Raw genomic sequence first — 23,003 nt, forward strand, 5'->3', positions numbered from 1 at the left:
GTGGACCCACTTTCCAAACCCAAGAGAAGGGACACTTAAGCCCCTTGATATGGAGCAACTCAACTGTGCCCTCTAGGTAGGAGAAACTATGGTCACCAGGTGCTGCTCGCACCCACCGACCTGGCCCACCACCCATTCTGGCCAGGAGACTGATGTCTCTAAAAAACCTGGAAAACCAGCAGCCCACAGGACCTGCTCTCTCCTAAATGGAATAGACCACACTTGGTGATGCTAATCACCCATCAGCCCAGAAGTTGCAGGGGGTCACTCTGTGGGGACATCACACTCAAGTGAAGGGGGCCAGGAGCCCCAACCTCCAGAGAGACAACTTGGGGTAACAGACCTCCTTGACTACTCGTGTCAACCTCTCTCTGACTTGGAGCTTCTCTTCTGAAAAATAACAAAATTGTGTCCCCAAAGAGGAGACTTCTAATTGCAGGAATCACTGCACTCAGAGGGGAGCTAGTGATCTTGGCCAGGGAACCATATACAACACTGCCACCATAGAAAAGGTAACAGCCACCATGGTGATGGTGGCTAAGGAGACCGGCCTGGACTTCCAGCCATGACACAAGTCTGCTGACTCCTGGGCTAGTGTGGTCCTGGGTGACTGAGTTGGCTCGGATCATCTGCTAGCTTCCCCAGGGAGGGGTCTGTGCTCTGGCCAGGACGTAGAGCTGTATTTACATGGATGCAAGTGGCCTGACTGAAGGAAGCCCATTTCCTTCTGGAAACCCATTCTCCTAGGAAAACCTCATTCCCATGAAGGTCTCATCCCCTGAATCAGGCTCATTCCGCCCACCAGTCGTGCAAGTCTCAAGTGTAAATCACTCAGCTGTGAGTGACAGGGGTGTTCCCTGGGGGCACAGGCTACCCCTGAGGAAGCCACTTGGCTGGCAGAAGCCAGGCCACCTCATCAGGCCGACTAAGTCTGGAGCCTGGGTCACATGGGCCATTCTAGCACCAGTGGGTTTGACCCTTTCCTGGGCCCCTCAGTGACCCTTAGAATCTGTAAAACTCCAAATGAGGGTTGCCCAAGGTCAGAAGAGTTAGGTCTGAGGCCCGGGGACAACGAGACACGTCTATAGGCAGTAGGGAGAAGACCCGCTTTTCTCTTGGGTCCTGACGATGCCCACACTCTGCAAGAAACAGACAGATGACCCACCTGCGCCCCTCAAGGACCAGAAGCAGGACGGAGACAGAGGGATGTGTCACCTGCAAAGACCATCAATGACTCCCAGGGAGAATCCGGGTCATAAAGTCTAAACTTTTTTTTCTCTTTTGTGCTTGGTCGAGTTTCACTTGCCCACCGAGAGGCTCGTGCAGAGGCCTCGCACCCAGCCCTTCAGACCAGAGTCCTGAATGCCGAATGGTAGCGCCCACACCTCAGCAGCCGGGGCCGTGTGCAGAGGCTGCTGGGCACAGCGACTTGAGCAGCACCGCTGGGCACGCCTGCGGCGCCCCTGCCCCCGCCGGAACTCGCCCCTCCCCCGCCTCACCGGAACTCGCCCCTCCCCCGCCTCCGCTGACAGGAACGCGGTAAGGCCGCCAGCCAAGGGGCTCTGGAGCTCGCGCGCCCATCTCTCCCTCTCTGATCAAAGACGAAAGCTTTCCTTTGTTCCTGAACCGAACTTGTGCTCATTCTAGGTGACACGGGGCAGAAGGGCCCTTGTTGGGGACCGAGTCAGGAGGGTCGGCAACAGAACAGGAAGCGATGCAACCCCCTCAGCCCAGTAACGGCGTGCGATGTCTCCTAGTGCCCGAGATACGGGACATAATCTGTTTCTTAATTTCGAGTGTGGTCTGCATCATTCCCTTGAAAAGTGACGACTGCCCTTGGAAACTTGTGCTTCACCTCCTGACAGAAGCCAGGTGAGTTTTATAGACCTCGTCCTAGCAGGTCAAAGGCTTCAAGAACTCCGTAACCTCTCAGAGGCGGGATTCTTGAAGGCAAGCCATCGTCTGAGAGACCCAGGCTCACACCAGCCCCAGGAGCCAATAGCTTCAGAGTATTTTCTCCATCAGATGCCGGGGCCTGCGCCCCTAGGGAACGCCCCTGTCACTCACAGCGGAGTGATTTAGACTTGAGACTTGCATGACTGGTGGGAGGAATGAGCCTGATTCAGGGGATGAGACCTTCATGGGAATGAGGTTTTCCTAGGAGGATGGGTTTCCGGAAGGAGATGGGCGTACATGCATGTGAAGAGAGTTGAAGGAGGGCCCTCAAAATGGGCAAGAGGAACGATGTCAGCGAGTTCCCACGAAGGGACCTTTTTGCTTAAGACCAAATTCTTTAAGAGATTTTCCGTTTAGAATCTGGGAAAAAACAAGCTGTCAAAACCTTTAGCCACTTCTCTTCTGCACTGAAATACCCTTCTGAATTTATTCCAACTCTTGAGGAAACTAAGTTAGAATCTGCCCGCCCAGTGTAGTGTTGCAGTTCTAGGGAGGCTGAGAGGCAGGATGCTGAGGTGGGGAGAGGGGACAGTTTCCCCACCTGTACTCACTGACCTGCTGAGAAGTAAGTCATCCTTTCAAGTGGACTGTGACTCAGAAACTCAAGTCTTGAGCAACAGTCCTGTGAAGGGTGACAGAGCCAGGAGCTGAGGGGGAAATTTCCACTCAGTATCAGGGAGCTCTCAGCGTGCAACTCAAGAACGCCAGTAGGAATGAATCAGTTTCTATTGCCACATAAACCACCCCAAGACATAAGTGGCTTAAAACAGTAGTCACTTATTTATTTATTATTTAGTACAATTGTGAGGGCCCATGAGGCAGTTTTGTTGCTGGCCTCACTGGCCTCACTCACAGGCCTGCTGACAGCTGGGGGCCCCCAGCTGGCACTGGATGTCCAAGCTGGACCTCACTTCCATTTTAGGCATGAATTGGGATGGTTGAAAGAGCTGGGATGGCCTGGTTTCTCTCTCCTCATGGCCTTTCATCTTAGGCTGTTTATAGCCTAGTGGTCAGGGAGAGATTCTCTGATGGAGTAAACTTTGACCTGGGGTCTTCTAAAGGATTAGAAGGCAGCAGTGAGCAGGCAAAAGAGGGAGAGGCTGGTAAGAGGGAGGGAAATGATTTATAAGAGGAAATAACATGTGCCAAGACCCAGTGAGATAGGAGGAAGTATACTTTCTAGAAAAAAAGGGAATAAAATAAGTTTGGTTACTGCACAGAATACAAGAAAAGAGGGAGAGTGGATGCCAAGTCATTCAGGTTCAAGGAGCCAAGTGTTTTTTAGTTATTCTTCATAGTAGGAATAATGGGAAAAATTGAAAGTTTTTAATCAGTGGCATGTCACAATCCAAATTGCTCTTTAAAGAGAGCATGGCTGTGTATTAGCAGTATTACAGGGGGATTGGAAGCAGGCTTTCTCAACATTGGCATTAGTGACATTTTGGACTAGATAATTCTTTGTCAGTGGCGGGACCTGTCCTGTACATTGCAGGATGTGTAGCAGCATCCCTGACCCCTACTCACTATATGTCAGAGTAGTCACTGCCCTCCCTTAGTTGTGACAACCAAAAACGTGTCCGGACATTGCCAGATGTCCTCTGGGGGAGCCAATTCCCAGTTGAGAACCACTGGCCTGGAAGGTCACTGTTACTGTCTTCCAGGAGACAAATATTCATCACCTGGTCTTGAGTGGTGGAGGTGGAGCTCAGATAAGCAGATGGGATTTGAGAGACCGGAAGATGAACTCAACAGTATTTAGGTGGACAGACCCATCACGGCGGTCTAGTCCTCCCTCAGTCACCTCTCTGCTTCCCTTCTTCAACATTGTTTGTGTTGGGGAATACTCAGTCAGTTGGCAAAAGGATAACGTGTGAGATACAGAGTTCATTTTCACTCCTTTATAGTTTGTTGATGCAACGCTCGTGTAGGGTAAAAGTCTGATCAAGGAGTTGACTGAAGATTAGCAAGGCAGGGTATTTCTGGGCTTAATTTTGAATGAGGGAAGTCTGGAGATTTGGAGAGCAAACCCTGAGAAGAGACAGCAGTGGAGAGAGGGCTCTAGAATGAACTTGCATAAATCACTGGCAACAAACCTTAGCAGCGAGGGCTGAAATTGTCTGATGTCCCTACCTGTCTACAGAGGTCAGCTTGTTCTTTTTTTCTTTTTTGTAGTAGTGCCCTTCTCCCCTTGGTTTTTACACAAAGACTAATAATTCTCTATCCCTTGCCTGCCTGTAAGGAAGTATTGTGAAGAATGGTGAGTTCCCAACCCCAAAACACTTGGAATTCACCTGATTAAAGATTCTGCCCTTATTTCTCTACCTATAGAGTGCTGTTTTCTGTCCGAGAGGAAAGGTTGTGTTTTCTACTCCTATAAAGAAAAAATAAAACCCCAAGCCCCTTTCAAATCAAAGTTTTGTTCTTGAGTCAAAAGCACCTCCTGAGCCTCCAGCCAAGTCAGATGAAAAGGCTTTGTTAGATTATATAAAGCTACCAGGGTTCATAAAGGTCATCTTTTCATTCTACTGAGCTTGAGAAGTCTGTCCTTTCTTTGCTTTTCACGTGCAGGGGAAATTGAATGGAAAATTTTCATTTCATTTCTACCCTACCCCCACTCTTTTCTTTCTGACCTAGTGGATATAGTCACCCACAAGGTAGTCAATCATGTTATGCTCTATTTTACTGTAAAAGTGTTATTATTAAATTTATGGCAGTATAATCACATACAATTTAGAGAACAACATGAAAAACTGAAAGTGAATTCTTTTCTCCATGGTCAGAAGGCTAATGCCTTTCCATCTACCTCCCAATTTTTTGTCTCACCTCCTGGACAAAGGTGACCATGAATCATCACCACAAATAACACAGCCAGCAGCCAGAACACAGTCCTATCCATTCTCACTTAGAAGTGGGCAGAAGACTCTTTTTCAGAGTAAATTCCGGTGAATAAATGTAGAAATGTTGGCAGAAATTTTAGAAATTACCATGTGGTAAACATCATAGTAATAGTTATAGGCAAGAATAAATGCTAAAATTAATAGCCAAAAATATGATGAGAAACAGAATATCTGCATAGATTTAAAGTATATCCCCACAAAGTCCTTAGTTGAAAGAGAAAATTTTAAATTTACAGTGGAGAAACCTGTGATTGAGTTAAGATCACTAATATTGAAACCTACCTACATCATGTATCTTCTGCTATGAAGTCATCTTGACTGGCCACAGAGTGCTCAGATTAAACATTGTTTCTGGATATGTCTGTGAGGATGTCTCTGGATGAAGTTAGCATTTGAATCAGTGGGCTTTGTAAAGGTGATCACCCTGCCCAGTATGGGTGGGCATCATCCAACGTCTTAAGGGCCTGAATAGAAACAGGGCAGAAGGTGGAGGAATTCACTATTTTTTCCTGCCTCATGGCTTGAGCTGACATCTCACCTCAGCTTCTCCTGCTCTTGGATTGGTATTTATACCATTGGCTTCCTTGGTTTTCAGGCCTTCAGACTTGGACTGAATTACACCACTGGCTTTCCTGGGTCTCCTGTTTGCAGATGGCAGATTGTGGAACTTCTCAGCCCTCATAATCGTGTAAGCCAATTCTTCATAACAAATCTCCTTTATATAGGTATATATACATATAGGTATATGTTGATGAAAAAATAAATCAATTGTCAGTCTAAGAAAGAAATGGAAGATTTTACTGGAGCCAAGCTGAGGATTGTAACCCCTGGAAAAAATACTTTAGAAAGTTCTGAGGACTGTTCTGCCATTTTAGATGTCAAAGCACAGTTATACACCTTTTTGAGAAAAAGGGTTATATTCAAAGGATCTATTGACAGTTACACAATTCAGATCTGCAGGTACAAAAGTAGTAGGACATGTGACCCCTTATAAGATTAAGAAGAAATGTTATCTTCCAAGGAGGTCTGGTCAATGCTGATGCACACACTAAAGGGGAGGGAGAAGGCCCAAGCAGATAGGAAATTTTTACGTTTAAATTTTCTTGTCCTGCCATAATATATGAGTTTTATTTCATCTCCTATCAATTCTTTTTCTCTGGAATGACACAGCATAATTTCTGTGGTACTCTTGCCAAAAATGCTTAACCTGAATTTAATCATGAGAAGGCAAGAGATAAACCTAAAATTCACTAAGGACCTTCATGTTGCCAAATTCAGTAATCATTTCTTTTTCCAGATTTTACTCAACCTTTAAGTATTTTGTAATACCTGTAAGTCACTTCATTCTCTTGCTCTCTAGGGCATAACTCTCTTTTGATTCTCCTCCTACCTTACAGTTAGTCACCTCTTTTGATTTTTTTCCAGTTTCCTAACAATGGAACTTTCCTTTTCCTCATCTGCACTAATCCCCAAGGTGATCTCATCCACTCCTATGACTCTGCAGTTGCAGGAATGCCAGTGACTACATTCTCATTCTAATCAGGAGGAATAAAAAAGGGAAGGAGAAGGTCCCCAACAACACCCTTAAACATAAGCACATAAATCTTCCACTTACATTCCATTAACCAGAAATTAGTCACATCGCTATTCTTAGCTGGAAGAGCCATATAGCAAGCCACAAACAAGGTTGTGTTATTATGGAATAAGATAAGAAAAGACATTGGGAAATAACTAATAACTCTTCTATAGATGGCAAATCTTACCACTCCTCCAGTTTAGCTAGCACAGAAGTCAGATCGATCTAGAATAAAAACAATGGATTATTATGAACTTAATCAGATGGTAACTCTAATAACAGCTGCTGTTCTAGATAGAATTCTTTCCTAGAGAAAATCAACATAACATCTGGTACCTGGTATGTAGCTACTGAGCTGACAGTTTATTTCCTCTCACCCAATAAACAGGGAACATAAGCAGTGGCTTTTATCTTGATGTAGAATGACAAATTTCTGGCATTTTGCCATAATTTAGTCTGCAGTGACTTTTATCATCTCATTGTCACACAGGGTATCAATCTGGACCACTACATTGATGACATCATGCTGGTAGAGCCTATGGAGTGGGAAGTAGCAGGCTTTGCACAAGACGCTTATCTTAAGGAAACCTGAACTGCTTTGGTGTATCAGCCACACTTAGGAATAGAACTGAATAAGTTGATGGGAAATCTTCCCTGTCAGCAAAACTTTGAGTGGTATGCATACATCATTACCCACTTTGCCTAGATGGCATGGCCTGAGAAAGATGACCTGACATCTGACATAAAGATATATGCCCTTTCCTCCCTTCCTTCCTTCCTTTCTTTCCTTCCTTCCTTCCTTCCTTCCCCCCTCCCCCCCTTCCTCTCTCCCTCTCTCTCTCTCTCTCTATCTGATCTGTCTATCTATTATGGCAAAAATTTTAGCCAGATGGTAGGAATTACTGGTTGGAAGATTTGTAACAAGTTCTAGGGCAGAGATATATGAATGGATGCATGGATCTCTTGGCATAGTCCCACAGTGAGACAGTATTTTCATCCTCGGTGAATGCTCCCTGAAAGTCCTTCACTGCTGAGGATGTTTTCAAGTGTATTCCCACTCTCTGAAAGCTCTTTGCTCAGCCTCTTCAAGACTTAGCCAGATGGCAAAGGTGCTAGGGATAGAAGCTGTGCCTAGACTCAGTAACACAGATTCCCTCTCACCAAGCTGGCCTGGTTGCTGGCACTGCTGCCTGTCCAGCTTGCCCACAGCAGCAGCAACCAACCCTGAAACCTCAGTATGCTACCATACCTTGGGTGTGCAAAGCCACTCCAGCCATCTTGTGGCCAGCCCTTTTCATTGTAGCTAGGGCAGCAATTTGTCCTCAGTGGAATAGACACATTCTGGATTTGGATGTGATTTCCCTTCCACCATACTTATGCCAGCTCCACCATCCATGGGACTTACTGAATGCCTTATTCAAGATCATATATTTCATTCCAAAGTTGATTCTTTTTTAAAAACAAAATTTGGGGGGTAATTAGATTTTTATTTATTTATTTATTTATAATGGAGGTACTGGGGATTGAACCCAGGACCCAGCGCATGCTAAGCACATGCTCTACCACTAAGCTATACCCTCCCCCTCAAAAAGTTGATTCTGATTAAGGAACTCTTTGATAGCAAAAGAAGGAATGCAATGTAATGGATTCACTGGTCTCACCATGTACTCCTTCACCACGGTGATGAATAGAATAGTCTGTTGAACACTCAGTCATGGCCTCAGCTGTGAGATCCCTTACCCAGTTCTGTTGCACTTAACCATGTGCATGAGCTGTGGGCTGCAAATTCTCTACCTCAGTTTCACTAGATTATGTCTAATTGACTGAGGATTTTGATTTCCTCAGTACAAACATTCTTCCAGTTTCACCTTCGCATCACCCAGACCAGATTTTATTTTTTCACTAGGTGGTTTTCCTCTAGGAGGAAGCACCTTCATCTGTATTTCCACCCCCAGCCCCCCGTCCCCCATGCTGAGAACTATTGCTGCTTCTGGCCTCTAGAACTGCAAGAGAATAAATTTCTTATTTGGGTGATTGTTACATACCACCCAGTTTGTAGTACTTCATTACAATAGCCCTAGAAAACTAATATGGTCATATTCACTCATACTTGATTTCAGAAATAATTATTGAGCACCTGTGATGTACTAAGCACACTTAAGGACTCTTAAGAATACAGAAATAAACAAGTAAGTAGGGTCCTTTCCAGCCTAGTAGAGGAGTATGTATAAAGAAGTGAGAAGAAGGGTGGGGTATAGTCAGTGGTAAATTGTGTGCTTAGCATGCCTGAGGTCCTGGGTTCAATCCCCAGGACCTCCATTAAAAAAAAAAAAAACTGAAAAATCAGTAACTTCAGATAATAGGAAGTGCTCTGAAATAAATACAATAAATAGGATAGACTCTTTCCTTTTAAGGACCCCAATCATTGGATTTAGGGCCCACCCTAATCAAGTACGACTTCACCTTAATCTGACTACATCTGCAAAGACCCTGTTTCCAAATAAGATCACATTCACAGGTGGGGGTATTGGTGTTTAAACTTCAATATACTTGAGGGGTGTCACAATTCAGTCCACAACAGATCAGGACTGAGAGAATGGCATCTCTGTAGAGATTATAGATAACTAAGACCTAAATGATAAGCCATGTTACACAACACTACTATAGCGTGGAAACCAAGTGCTAAAAGCTCTTGCAGACAAACAGAATCCAGTGTGCACTAGTGGGTTTTCACTGGTGAAATGTCTGTCTCATAACTGGCATACTGAGTGCTAGAAGTAGACCCTCATTGGTGACCCAGTGTTGTTCAAACTACAGGAATAGGCTGAAATATTTTGGACAGCATCATGTAAACCACATCTTACATGAACAGGGTGAACAGACTTTGAAAGCCTTCCCTCTCTCTTCTTTTGGAATGGGTCCCAAGGCATGTTTCTGAAATGGTCTTGCATGACCAGCCGTGATTTCAGAGGATTTTGATTGCCATGGGTTAGCTACATTTTGTCTCTAGATTGCTGTATCTGTTTCAGTCAACCTGTCACTTAAGGGGTAGTTAGAGCATATACAAGGACAGGGAGCTGAGACTTCATGGAGTTTACAGAACAAGTTATGTGAACTGGTTTTATGCTTGTTTGCTCATAAATGTTTGATAATAACTGACTCTTAACAATGGCAGAATTCCATCTGAAATCAGCTGTCATTAAAATTCTGTAGCAGGGTTCTGGGAGAGTAGTTAGCCTTTTTCTACTACTTAACTTTTGGCAGCTGCAGAATCTACCAAAAACAATCTAATAGCTGTGCACAGCCAAATTGCCTTGGTCAGTTCTCAGTACCATGGGAACAGTGAAAGGCAAGGCATGGATCATCGCTGAGGCTGCATTCTGGATGCTCCGGGAATCTCCATGGACTCTGTCCCCAGTTTCCATCTTGAACTCTCTTATTTGAGCTTGATTCTGAATGTTTTGGACCTGAACCTAGGCCTGCACTTTCTGCTTTTCTCCTGGTCCCTTTGATTGATGCCTTGAGTGGCACTGTCTCCCTTTCTGTTTCAGTTTCCTTCCAGATATTGCCTCTTGGCACATCCTTGACTACAGGTGCTGCTACTGAAGTCAAGTCCTATCTACCTAGGAGCAGCGCAGGTCCTAGAAACTCCGCCTGAAACAAGCGCCCCAATTTTTCTTTTCTGGTCAGATCACTTGGGCATTTTTTAGAGTCATAGGAAATCTTCAAGCTAGTTCTTATCTCAGTTGTGATATATCCCACAGCAGCAGTCAGCATAATATGATGCATTCATTAACTTGGACTCCAGATTGAATTGAGAAAAGTAAGAGGGACTGACTTTAAGTTGTAGGCATCAAAAGCTTGCTGGCTGGGCATAGACTGAGCGGTACTGTGACCTGGGGCTGCACACTGGGACTGAACAGTTACACGTTAATCTGGGCCACGCATTCACTCTCTGAGATACAAGAGCCTATACTTTGCCCTGGAGCTCACCCCACTTGGAATTTGGAACCAAACTGAGTCAGAAAATCCAAAAAGGAGGCTATTCGCGCAAGATCTAGTTTGTGTTCCCTTTCAAACTTCAAAGGTAAGGATGACTTAGCAAAAATATTTTGATGAAATAAAACTTTTTTCAGTAACAATGGTGAGAATTCATTGATTTAGTTGTAGATTTAAATCAGTGTCCTCTGCAAAGTATCAGCAGAAAGCCAATGCCGTTCAAAGAAGACAAGCCGTGACCTAATATCAAATATATAAATAGTGATATGAAGTAGAAGCAATATTGCCAAGATGTAAGGAAAACTCTCTTGCAATTTCTTATCAACTGTGAATTCTTAAATACTTGAAAATACAACAGGGCAAGAACTGTGTCGCTGAAGGGGCTGAGGGGAGGTCCTCAGAGCTGGGATTAACCTTGGGCAACCAAATGCTCAGAAGGGCCACAGGGTGAAACCTGATTCCTCCTTTTGATTGGAAAGACCCCAGTCATGATCCTCCCTTGGGTGGTTAAAAGACCTATTCTCCTAGCCGCGTTGTGTTTGTCTTTCTACCACCTCTACCTGGTGATATGAAGGACAGTCTTGGAAATGCCAGGACTTTACAAGAAGACAATTTGAGATGGTTATGGATGTGGACTGTGGATGTCCAATGGGAGGGTGGTGCAATGCAGATGGTACACCAGCCCAGCCGTCAGTACCTCTGTCTGGTTCCGAGGACGCTACATTGACATGGAAAATAAAGCGCTGCACTGCCTGGAAGCACCAGGAAACCACCTCCTGAGTGACTTCTGACAGTGCCTAGTGCACCGACAGGAGAGTGGTTCTCCCCACCCTTGAGTGAGTTTTTCCTGGAACTGTTGTTTTGGAAGGACAGCAAACACATTTCTGGCAAGAGGCTAGACACCGACACCACACCCCTGAGAGACACGTGGTGTTAGCAACTGACCCTTTAACCACAGGGAGAGAGCCAGAGCCACTCATGAGCACATGCGAGGATGTCCAGGAATACCTGTTGAAACTTGGAACAGCTAGGATCTATTGATTTTACAAATTGAGGCCAGACCATGGACTGTTACCAGGTTTCCATGATCTTACTTTATCCCTGAACCAATGTGGCTGGAAAATGTTTACTCAGCTAAGTGAGACTTGGGTTCCCCTGCATCCTCTCCCCTCTCATTATCTGTCTCTACAGTGGTGCCCACAGCTCTGTTACAGCAGTGACTCCAGCCTTTGGTACTGTAGGAACAGTTCTGGGAAGTTTGCAAGAGAACATGCTTCCAAAGAAGATGCTGGCAGATGGCATTTGATTGTCCCTAAACTCCAGGATACCTGTAAGAATCCTAACTATGAGGGCAAGACTATGTGGTTAACTTGCTAGAAGGTGCAGCACCGTGTCTTTTGGACTTTGTAATTCACACTATGAGGGGAATATTGGACATTCCCCTCTCTGCTGTAGGCATCTCAAATTCCTGAATTGGTTTTCCAGCTGCCAAACTGGAGGCCATTCTTGACAAGTCTCTTTCTCTTTCTCTCTCTCTCTTTCTCTTTTTTCCTGTATCGATTGCCAATCTGGTCTCCTGATTCTACAGCAAACATCTTTAACACATGCTTCTTCCTTCTTTAATTTAGTCAAGCAAGTAGTCTGTTTATTTCCCCTTTGCAAATCTTTACATTCAATTCTTATCCTGTGCCCTGGCCACTGCTATATTTTACGCTCTTGAAGTTGAATTTAACCAAAAGTCTACATATCAACCACCGTGTTAGCTGCCAGAGATAAAAGTAAATACAAGATTTAGTCCTTGTGATCAAGTTATCGTTGTGTTTTGGGTGAAACGTAAAGATGGGGAAATTTGCATGGTTTTTGTAGAACAGGCATTGAATGTGTTGCCTTAAGTTAAAAAAAAAGTTTTTGCTTGTTTTGGTTTAATTTTTTCTGTGATCAGTTCTTGGCTAGGATGCTTACCCACTATCCTCAAGCCTTTCCTCAAGGAGATATGTACCCACCCAAACCAACCAACCAACAAAGACCAAAAAAAAATCTATGTTATAGCTCACTTACTCTATCTCAAGTAATGATCTAAGTACTTAATAAAAACAAGTTCATGTTATAAGTATAGCTCACAACCCTTTAGGGTAATTGTTATGATTATTCCCATTATACAGATTAAAAAATTGAGGCACAGAGAACTTAAGCAAATTCCCCCAAACTTTTGTGTTATAAATTGCAAAACAAGAATTCAGATCTAGGTGGATTCCTGACCCCAGGTCTTAGGCTCTTAGCTACTACACCAATGGCTTTCACTTTTATTCTACTGGGACCCATAGTTAGAAATAAACTTTGGCAGCTGTGTGTTCTGAAGCCTCAAATGATGCTTGTGTGTGCAGAGCAGGGCAGGAAAGTGAGGAGTGACTTTCGGTGAAGAGAAGTTCTGGCTGGGTGCCCACTAGGCTCAGCGCCAAGTTACCCATATCCCTGCTGCAGCTTTTCCAGGGAAATGGCTTAACCTTGGCCAAGTCACCTGATGTTTCTGGTTTCATTTTCTCCTACCTCTAGCTACCAGCACAAATCTGCTCAGTTGTATTGCTTTGAAAATAAAATGTCAGGGGTTTGAATGTGAAGTCTGTGTTCTTCCCCCAATAATTAAATCATTACTCTGTACTTTCTAAATGGATTGACACTGACCTACCCCCTCACTCCAAAAGTTAATATTTAACATTTTTTAATTGCTCCTCCCATTATAAGAGTTAAGTTATAGAAGTTGTCTATGTATTAGTTTAACAAATAGAAACTGGGTGCATGAGGACCAATGAATTGTACAATATTAACTGGAAACTGAGAAGACACAAAAACAGATGAGAACTGAGACTTTGCTACTCAAGCAAAAAACCCTGACTGGTTTGGCTTTAGTAATCCATTTTAGACTTACTTTCTGCAAATCATTTACTATTTTGTGACTTCTATTACTAAAGTTGTTTTTAATCTATAATTTCAGTTTTCTGAGATCAAAGGGATGACCAATAGGGTGAATTAGTTTGTCTCTTCCTATCCCCTCAGGCATCAATCATTGTGCTTTAAGGTTACAGGTCTAGGGAAGGAAATAATTCCTGGTTGTTGTCATCAGCATTTGAAATCTCATTAAGGTGACGGATACGTTCTTAGAAAGATAAACATATGTCAGTTCCCAAAGGCTGGAAGAGTCAGAAAGAGCAAGAGTAATTTACATGAAGGCCATGCCATGGTCTCCAGTTTAAGAGGCAGATCATGTAGGCCCTTCAGTATGACCTGCTTCATCCAGTCCAAGTACAAGCACAGTCATCCCACTTTCATTTTTCCAAAGAAACTCTTGCGTACCCATGTGCCCCATTTACAGAAAGTCCAGTGTGTCCCCTTCTCCTTGGAGCATCTTCACATAAGCTCTCCCTACCCGCTGGGTCTAAGAAACTTGAGTCTCACTCAGTCTTCCTCAGTGCAGAAGAATGGTTTTGGAAATACACAGAGTTATGTTCTTCTGGGCTGGATACTGACTGTTGCAGTATTTGGTACCAGGAAAGGATCACAAAAAAAACAGATTTTCAAAGATGGGAATCAGATTGGTCAGCAAATTGATTGGTCTGGAATATAGTAACAACCTTATGGCTGATGAAAAATAGGACATGGGCAGGGTATGGCATGCAATGGCAAAAGAGTTGTTTGGGGAAAAGGGAAATAGCTCAGTGGTAGAGCGCATGCATGAGGTCCCGGGTACCTCCAATCCCTAGTACCTCCATTAAAAAAAAAAGATATTTGAATTATGGCCTGTGATTGCCTTGGATGAAATGCTTTTTGAAGACAAGGCTTTGGGACACCAAGTGGCTGTGGCATTTAACATTTCGTTGGGAATGATGGTGCAAGGACCATGAGGTTGGATGACTACTCCTGACTGTATCAAAAAGCATTAAAGAAAGAAAATGACAAACTCAGGACTTTAAATACTCAGTTTAAGGCAGAGAACCCAAGAAATTCAATGATGGCCCTAAGAGAACTGCTGATCTCTTGATCTCAAACATTATCACATCTGTTTAAACCACAATCTCTTTCTTGGTATCACCTTTACTATTTAACAACAGAAAGTGGGTGGTGATTTAGGGACTGGGAAAGAGATAAAACCAAAAAAACATTTCTACCACATTAACTCCATGCTGTGTATAGAGCCATCCTTTAATAGATACCTCTGGAGTGCTGGGCTAGGGTTCTGGAGACCCCCTTTCCCAGACCCCCTTTCTGGTTGGTTCCTGTTAGATTCTGTCAGCAGGAGACACCAGAGGGAGCCTTGAAGGTCAGAGGAGGGAAAGGAGGCCTCATGTGTTGGCTTCTGCCAGAAACCCGCCAGCTTCTTGCAGCTCCTCCAGTAGCAGCCCGAGCCCCTTCTCAGTGAGGTCAGGAGCCATGGAGCTAGCTCCTGGCACCCCATCTACACTCCTCTTTTCCCAGAACTCGCCTCCTGGCGGTCAGAGCCGCTGTGGAGCCAGGCCTCTTTCTCGAGGTCCTCACAGCTGCTGAGTAACAGCCCTTGCCCGCCTTCTGAGCACCAGTTGTGTGGACACTCCCCTCAGGAGTCGAAATAGCAGCTGTGGTGACCTTCTTTCAAGCCTCCAGCTCTGGTCACCCCACCTCTTCTGTTTTGTGTTCTCAGCCCAAGGGATTTATTGACTTCCTGCAGTTATTTATTTCAGGGCCACTTCAGCATCTCTGTTTTGCTCTCAGGTTTGCAATACCTAAGTAACCAGTTCTCTGTATTAAATCCCCTCTGTTTAAAGTACGAGTATGATTTCTCTTTTCCTGGTTGGAGCCTGATTTATACAGACCCAAACTAAAGCATTAGTTGAAAAAGAGAGGAGAGAGAGGGAGGGAGGGAAAGAGAGGTTTAATCAGAACCACTGACCCTCCCCCATCTCCAGCAGAAGCAAACTTAAAACCACTAGATAGAAAACCTTTCACAAACCATGTCACATGGAACTCCCAAAGAGAAGATAATCTCCTTTGAAGGCCATTACACTTTGTAAAATCCCAATTACCAGATTCAATAGCAGTTTACACGTAGCTGAAAAGTGAATTAGTAAATTGGAAGAGAAATATGAAATTATTTGGATTATAGCACAGAGAAATGAAGAGATGAAATATACAAAAGCATGACTAAGAGAAATGAAGGATGGCATGTATGAAACCAGAGGAGAAGTGAGGGAGAATAGGTAAAATGGTCATTTTAGAAGAGAAAATTGTCCAGAATTGAGGAAAACCAGGAACCATCTCAAATAGGATTTTAAAATGAACAAAAAAATGATAAGTATAGTATTTTCTACTTATCCTATGTATAATGTGTGTATTTTATTATTACATTCATCAGTCATAAAAGAGATTTTCAGATTGGACAAGAAGCACCATCTAAATACATGCCATTTATAAGAAATCCAACCAAAGCATAATGAGATCAAAGGTTTAAAGGGCAGGGAAATGATATATGAAGAAAACACTTTCCCCTATAAAGCTGGGATAGCAATATTGAATGTTATGGACCGAGTGTTTGTGTCCACCCCTCTTCATGTGTTGAAGCCCTAAACCCCAGTCTGTGTTTGGAGGTAGGGCCTGTAGGGAGGTATAGGGCTTTGATCCAGTAGGATTAGTGTCCTTGTAAGAAGGAGAGAAACCAGAGCTCTCTCTCTCTTTTTCTCTCTCTCTCTGTCTCTCTCTCTCCCTCTCCGTGAAGACACACTGAGGAAGACCATATGAGTACAGAGCAAAGGCAGCTCTCCGAAAGCCAGAAAGAATATTCACTAGAAACCAACCTCGCTGCTACTCTGATTTAAAAATTCCAGCCTCCAGAACTGTGTGAAAATTAATTTCTGAGATTTTTAGCCACCCAATCTGTGTTTTGTTATGGCAGCCCTAACTGACTAATACATTAATAGTAGATAAGATAGAGCCTGTGGCAAAAAAAGAAAAGAAAAAGGAAAATAGAAAAAGCATTATTAGGGATAAAGAAGATCAATATTATAGTTTTAAAAAATCACAGAAAGGAGGTTGAATGAAGGCAGTCAAAAGGTATAGACTTCCAGTTATAAGATAAATAAGTACTAGGGATATAATGTATAGCTTGGTAAATATAATTAACTTTAGATAAATTGATAAATATAATTAGCTTTAGAAACGTGAGTGGGCTGTATAGCACAGGGAACTGTGTTCAATATCCTATAATAACCTTTAATGAAAAAATATGAAAATGAATATATGTACGTATATGCATGACTGGGACATTGTGCTGTACGCCAGAAATTGACACAAAAAAATAAAAATTAAAAAAAGCCTTTAAAAAAAGAAATATGGGTGGGGATACAGTTATATTACAATTTTAAAATTTAGGGAATTTATTCCACTCACTCTTTTCTATTCAGCAAACATTTATTTATATCCTATCTTGGGAAGTATGTGTTTAAACTTTTTATTGTGGAAAATGTCAAACATAACCAAAAGTAGAATAGTACAATGAACTTCCATGAGGCAAGCTTCAACAATTACTAACATGTTGTCCGTCTTATTTCATTCAACTCTCCACTACTGCTGGGTTGCCTCCAGTATTTAACACAACTCCCGGATATGGATAATTTCACCCACAGATACTCCAGTACACATCTCTGATAGATGAAGACTCATGATGGATAACCATAGTACTATTATCACATTTAATAGTCACCTTAACTACATCAAGTATGTGTGTGTGTGTGTGTCTCAAGAACATCTTGATAAACTTGATAAACTTGGTCGGGTGCCTGCTGAAATCTTTACACAGGATCTTGCTATATAGCTTTGTTCTGATCTGTCAGTCTTTATAAGCAAATGTATTTCACCTGGCGTTACACTTCTTTACTTATTGAACGCTAGAGGTTGTTCTAATGACCACTGCTTCCTTTTCTAAATCGCCTCAAGTCATTTAATAGCGCACTTTTTGGAATTTCACGTGATGGCAGATTCTGGAATGATTCATTTCTTCCCTTTGAAACACTGGATAAACAGCTTCAGTCTTATCTTGATACCACTCCTTTTCTTTTGTCATTATAATACAATAACCTAATCAAATACTTTCCACCCAACATCTGAACTCAGAAATTACAAATGATTTTGGAGAGAGGTATGAACATACCAAAGGCTTGGAGTGGTGGGAGGGGCTGCCACATGGAGGTCATGGGTCAACAAAGGTAACTTTTCCTCTGTGAAATAAAATTCATATTTTATAGCAAGACAAGAAAAAGTCAAACATAAAGAAATCCTTCTCTGCCCTTTGACCTCCTCTGTCCACACTGTGCACTGTGTATCTGCATTATGCATGGACCATACCTCCCTCATTGGCAGGAATACCTGCTGAACCATGAAGAGCAACATTCTCCCAGCATTCACAAGACAACTCTTTAAAAGGTAACTTTCCTTCTTGATATTGTAGGGGTCGTATGATCCACCAGGATGACCCTTAGATCTGGATTATGTAAACTGTCAATAATACATCATTTGATGTACAGCCCTCTGTCTCAAAAAGCTTACAAAACTGTGCCTTGATTTCTAACCAGCAGAACAGTTCTCAGAGCTTTCTGAGATGCTTTTCCTAGGTTATAATCCTCAAATCTGGCTCAAATTAATTTTCCATTTCTTTCTTAGATCAACTGATTAATTTTTCATCGACACCTCTCTGTCACAATTGTAGGGGACCTGGTTCTGGTGAAAATACTATGATGTTTGCCTTTGCTGCATGTTAAATGCCCCAGACCCTAATTTAAAAGCTGAGAGAAGAAACTAATCAACACCTTGGACCCTTAGGCCTTTTCCATCCTCACCCTCCCCTCCTGGCTCTTTGAGTAAAGCCACTCAAATATCAAGGGATATGCTTTTAAACAACAGAAAAGTTATCCTAAGAAAGAGTTTAGCGCTGACATAAAACTCTGGGGGACATGAGTGGATGTGAGGGGAAAGTCCATGGGCAGACACAAGGGCAGAGGGAATAGAAAGGGGAGATGATGGAGGGCAGGGCAGGGGCAGGACCAGCCGTGGGGCTGGAGGACACTCATTCACTTCATCCTCTTCCCTACCTCTCAGTCCTGGGCTTTCTCAACAATCCAGGGGCTGGTGTTGTAGACATGACAAGCCTTCTCTTGGCCTCAGCCCTGCTATTCTGGGGAAGGGGAGTGAAGAATTCTCTGTGTCTCTGTTTTAAAAGCGTGGCTATAAATGCATGCACAGTGATGCACCCCAAAGTTAGGCATGGCCCTGGTGAAATCTTTAGGGAGAGTCTCCTCTCTTTATTCTAGCTCTGGGAGGCATTTGCTGCACCTGCTCGTGATGTCCCTGCCAGGTTCCCTGGTTAACTCCAGGTCAAGTTCTTAATTCATTTGATCTGCTTCCCCTGTGTGGTTTTTTGTCTACTCTGAGTTCTCCAAGTGATGTCCCTGTACCTTGCCAAACTTCCCAGAGCCAACTTGGGCAAAGGCCAAAGGGAACTTCAATTAATTCCATCCTTTCCATGTTCTGGGTTTATTGTGGAGATCAAGACCTCTTTTCCATAGGGAAATTGGTAGCTCTCTTATGAATGAAAACAGAGGTGGCTGGTTAACACCAGTTCTTTTTTTTTTAAACCCATTTTTAAAAATTGAAGTATAGTCAGTTTACAATGTTGTGTCAATTTCTGGTGTACAGCATAATGTTTTAATCATATATACACATACATATATTCCTTTTCATATTCTTTCTCATTATAGGTTACTACAAGATACTGAATATAGTGCCTTGTGCTATAAAGTAGAAATTTGTGGTTCATCTATTTTATATATAGTAGTTAATATCCACAAATCTCGAACTCCCAATTTATCCCTTCCGACTCCCTCTCCCCCTGGTAACCATAAGTTTGTTTTCTATGTCTGTGAGTCTGTTTCTATTTTGTAAATAAGTTCATGTGCCTTTTTTTTTTTTTTAGATTCCACCTTTAAGTGATATATGGTATTTTTCTTTCTCTTTCTGGCTTACTTCACTTAGAATGACATGACATGCTCCAGGTCCATCCATGTTGCTGCAAATGGCATTGTTTTGTTATTTTTATGGCTGAGTAGTATTCCATTGTATAAATATACAACTCCTTTATCCAGTCATCTGTCAATGCACATTTAGGTTGTTTCCATGTCTTGGCTATTATATGTAGTGCTGCTATGAACACTGGGTACATGTATCTTTTTAAATTAGAGTTTCTTCTGGATATATGCCCAGCAGCTAGATCATATAGTAAGTCTATTTTTAGTTTTTTTGAGGAATCTCCATACTGTTTTCCAAAATGGCTGTACCAACACAATAAATCTTGATATTGTGTCTATCTTAGTCCAGAACTGACCCTTCTCTTATTAATATAGAAGATGCCATGAAATGTGTTTTTATTGGCAAAACTATCAGCCTGTTAGTTTGAGTGGTGGGTGTTAGGCCACTTCTTGGGGATATTAAAAGTATTTTATATATGTGGACAAACTAAAAGAGATTGAAAACACCTCCCCACCTCCCACCTCCCTGATCATGGACAAATGTTCACCAAAGCCTCCTGGCGGCACCTGCTACGGACGAGGCTCATGGTGTCCCGCGTCCAGTCATTGGTTTAGGAGGATTTCTGATTGCATGACAGCAGAGAGAGGGCGCAGAATGGTGCCCTGGGAAAGTTGCCCAAGTGAATCCTTTCTAGAGTGGGAAAATGGAGGCTGGAATTCCTAGGTGTCGGTGAGCCTTAGCTGGTTTATGCTGTGGTAACAGACAGTGCCCTGATCCTCAGGGCTGACAGCAGCCAGAGTGGAGGGCATGTTGGCTGCAGGTCGTCTGAGGCCCTGCTCCACATCCGCCTTGTTCCCCGAGCCTGGGGAGCAGCCCCTCTCTGGGACACACTGGTCTCGAGGCAGAGGGATCAAGGGAAGGATCTTACTAAGAGCCTCTACTTGGAAGAGACACACATCACTTCCACTCACCTTTCTTTGGCCAAAGCAAACCACAGGGCCAAGCTCGAGGTGGCTGGGGCAGCAGCAAGGAACGTGGACACAAATCCAACCTTCCAACCTCACGAGGCTGCAGAGCTTGGAGTGGGCTGAGCTTGCAGACCTGGTTGCAGGAACTGTATTGTGCCTTCTGTACTAATAGTTATTTGCCAAATAAATATCTCTGGCTGAAGCTTGTTTTATTCTAACTTTGTAGTGAGGCTGTGGGGGGTGGGCTCTTTGACAGGTGCCCCTCTCCAGCAGAAAGGGCCTCAGCTGTGGCCACCCCTCCCCGGTCCTTTGACAAAGGCCGGTGGCGCCACAGATGCTCCCACTTATCCCTTCCAGCCTGTTCACAGTTTGGCTCCTGCAGTTTCCCCTAGTCTCTCTTCTGCATCATCGAATTCTTCCTTTTTACTGAATCATTCCCATCAGCACATAAAGGCACAGAAGTTTTTCTCATCTTTGAAAGAAAAACATGGACCCCAAGGGCATTATGCTAAGTGAAAGAAGTCAAACAGAGAAAGACAAATACCATATGATCTCACTTACAAGCAGAATCTAAAAAACAAACAACAAATAAAACAAGCTCGTGGATATAGAGAACAGATTGGTGGTTGGGAGAGGCGGGTGTGGGACTTGGGTGAGAGGATAAATAAGCCCTGGGGATGTAATGTACAGCATGTGACTATGTTCAACAATACTGTATTTTATATTTGAAAGTTGTTAAGAGATTTGATCTTAAAATTTCTCATTATAGGAAAAAAATTTGAAACTGTGGTGACAGATGTTAACTAGGTTTACTGTGGTGTTCACTTTGCAATGAATGCGTATGTCAAATAGCTGTGCTGTACACCTGAAACTAATACAAGGTTATATGTCAACTATATCTCAACAAAAAGCAAAACAAACCGAAAACACCTCTCAAATTCTTTAAAACCCTTATCCCCCTTTAGTTACTGCCTTTTGTCTGTTTATTTTCCCAGAAAAGCATTAAAAATTTTCTTTTCTCGATTTATTCTTCCTACTCTGTCAACTTTTTAATCATTCCCCCACCCACCTCAGTCTGCCTGCATCTCCAGGATGCCACAAAACCCGCGTCTGCAGGGATCCCCTGGGACCTTGGTGCTCCATGTCCAGCGGACGTTCCCAGTCCTCATGTGCCGGCCTCTTCACGGCATCCAATGCCATGGCCTGCAGGCTCCACTGACATGCTTTCTTCTCCCAGCTTCCTTGACAGGACCCTTTCCTCGTCTTCCTTTGGGTCTCTGGTCCATCTGGTCCAGAAGGAAGCGCTGACTGAGCTCCACACGTTCATCTCCAACTGATCATCTGACGGGGATGTGGCCCACGCTTGTCAGGCTTGTCAGGTCCAAATCTGAGCCCTTGATTTCCCCTCCAAAACCGATTCTCTGCCTTTTTCCTCACATCAGTAAGGGGCACTGCCAGGCACCCAGACGTGCATTCCCTGAACCTTGCAATTATTATTGACACAGTCTTGGTCTTCTCTGCCCCTCTCTCCTCCAGCCCATGTCCGAGTCCAGGCGTTTCTACCTACAAACTATTTTTTTAAAATTTATTTTGTGTGTGTGTGTTGCGGGGGGGTAGTTAGGTTTGTTTATTTTTAGAGGAGGTTCTGGGGATTGAACCCAGGACCTCGTGCATGTGAAGCATGCACCCTACCACTTGAGCTATACCCTCCCCTCTTACAAAACATTTCTTGACTCCATCCTTCTTTGGTCACTGCACAGTCTAGGCTGTACCTTCTGCCTACAGACTTCTCAAAACAGCCTACTCCAACAGCCTTCTCAAAACAGGCTTGTCTCGCTATTAGTGAAGAGGATTTTGAAAACTTCAAGAGATTTGTTTGGGCCAGAACGTGAAGCACTGATAATAATATCATTATTTGAAATTTGTGATTTGAAGGAAAGAGGGATTAAGTATAGCGGTGTGTTATTTAACAATTCCCAGGTAAGCTCCTTTAAAAACAGATTTTGAGCACACATACATGCTAAGACAGAGACACAGCTGGGTATTACAGCTGTGGTTTTCACTGAAGTAGCTCTGTAAAAAGGAGAAGTCTGCGTGTGCAGGATTGGAAGGAGAGGAAGTAGTTCTGGACTTTCCCAGGTGATGTGGGGGGACCACACCCACCCCAGCAGGGGCCTTAGGATTCTGGCTCCAGGTGGCCCCCAGGCCACAGGGCAAACTAGAGAACAAAGTGCTTGTCATCTGCCTGTGCCCTGATCTCCAGGTGATTCTTGACAAAACCCAAGCACCCTTGGACATGATGATAAAGTGTGGGAGGAGAAGATTTATTTTTCCTCTTACATAAATTACAGTAATTTGATACCATGTTTCTATTGCCTCCACCAGAGACAGAGCAGAAAGTGTCAAGCACTCTAGTGGCACTGTGGTATATATAACTGAATAAATAAGCATCTTGAAATATAAACTGTTTTACCTTTTTATTTTTGAAGGAATGAAACATCTTTCCGAAACCACAACTTTCATTCAAAATGAACAACAGAGCAGAATGTCAACCAAATTATA

At 43.3% G+C, this 23,003-nt stretch overlaps 1 long non-coding RNA gene across 1 annotated transcript; it reads left to right on the forward strand.

Annotated features, from left to right (window-relative positions):
- The first annotated feature begins 1,748 nt into the window (after nucleotides 1-1,748).
- LOC140685546 (uncharacterized) lies at nucleotides 1,749-23,003 on the forward strand. Its single transcript, XR_012058806.1, has 3 exons — nucleotides 1,749-1,872; nucleotides 5,449-5,541; nucleotides 22,931-23,003. It is a non-coding gene; the product is annotated as an uncharacterized lncRNA (long non-coding RNA).

The sequence above is a fragment of the Vicugna pacos genome, chromosome 14, assembly GCF_048564905.1.
Source record: "Vicugna pacos chromosome 14, VicPac4, whole genome shotgun sequence".
Lineage (NCBI taxonomy): Eukaryota > Metazoa > Chordata > Mammalia > Artiodactyla > Camelidae > Vicugna > Vicugna pacos.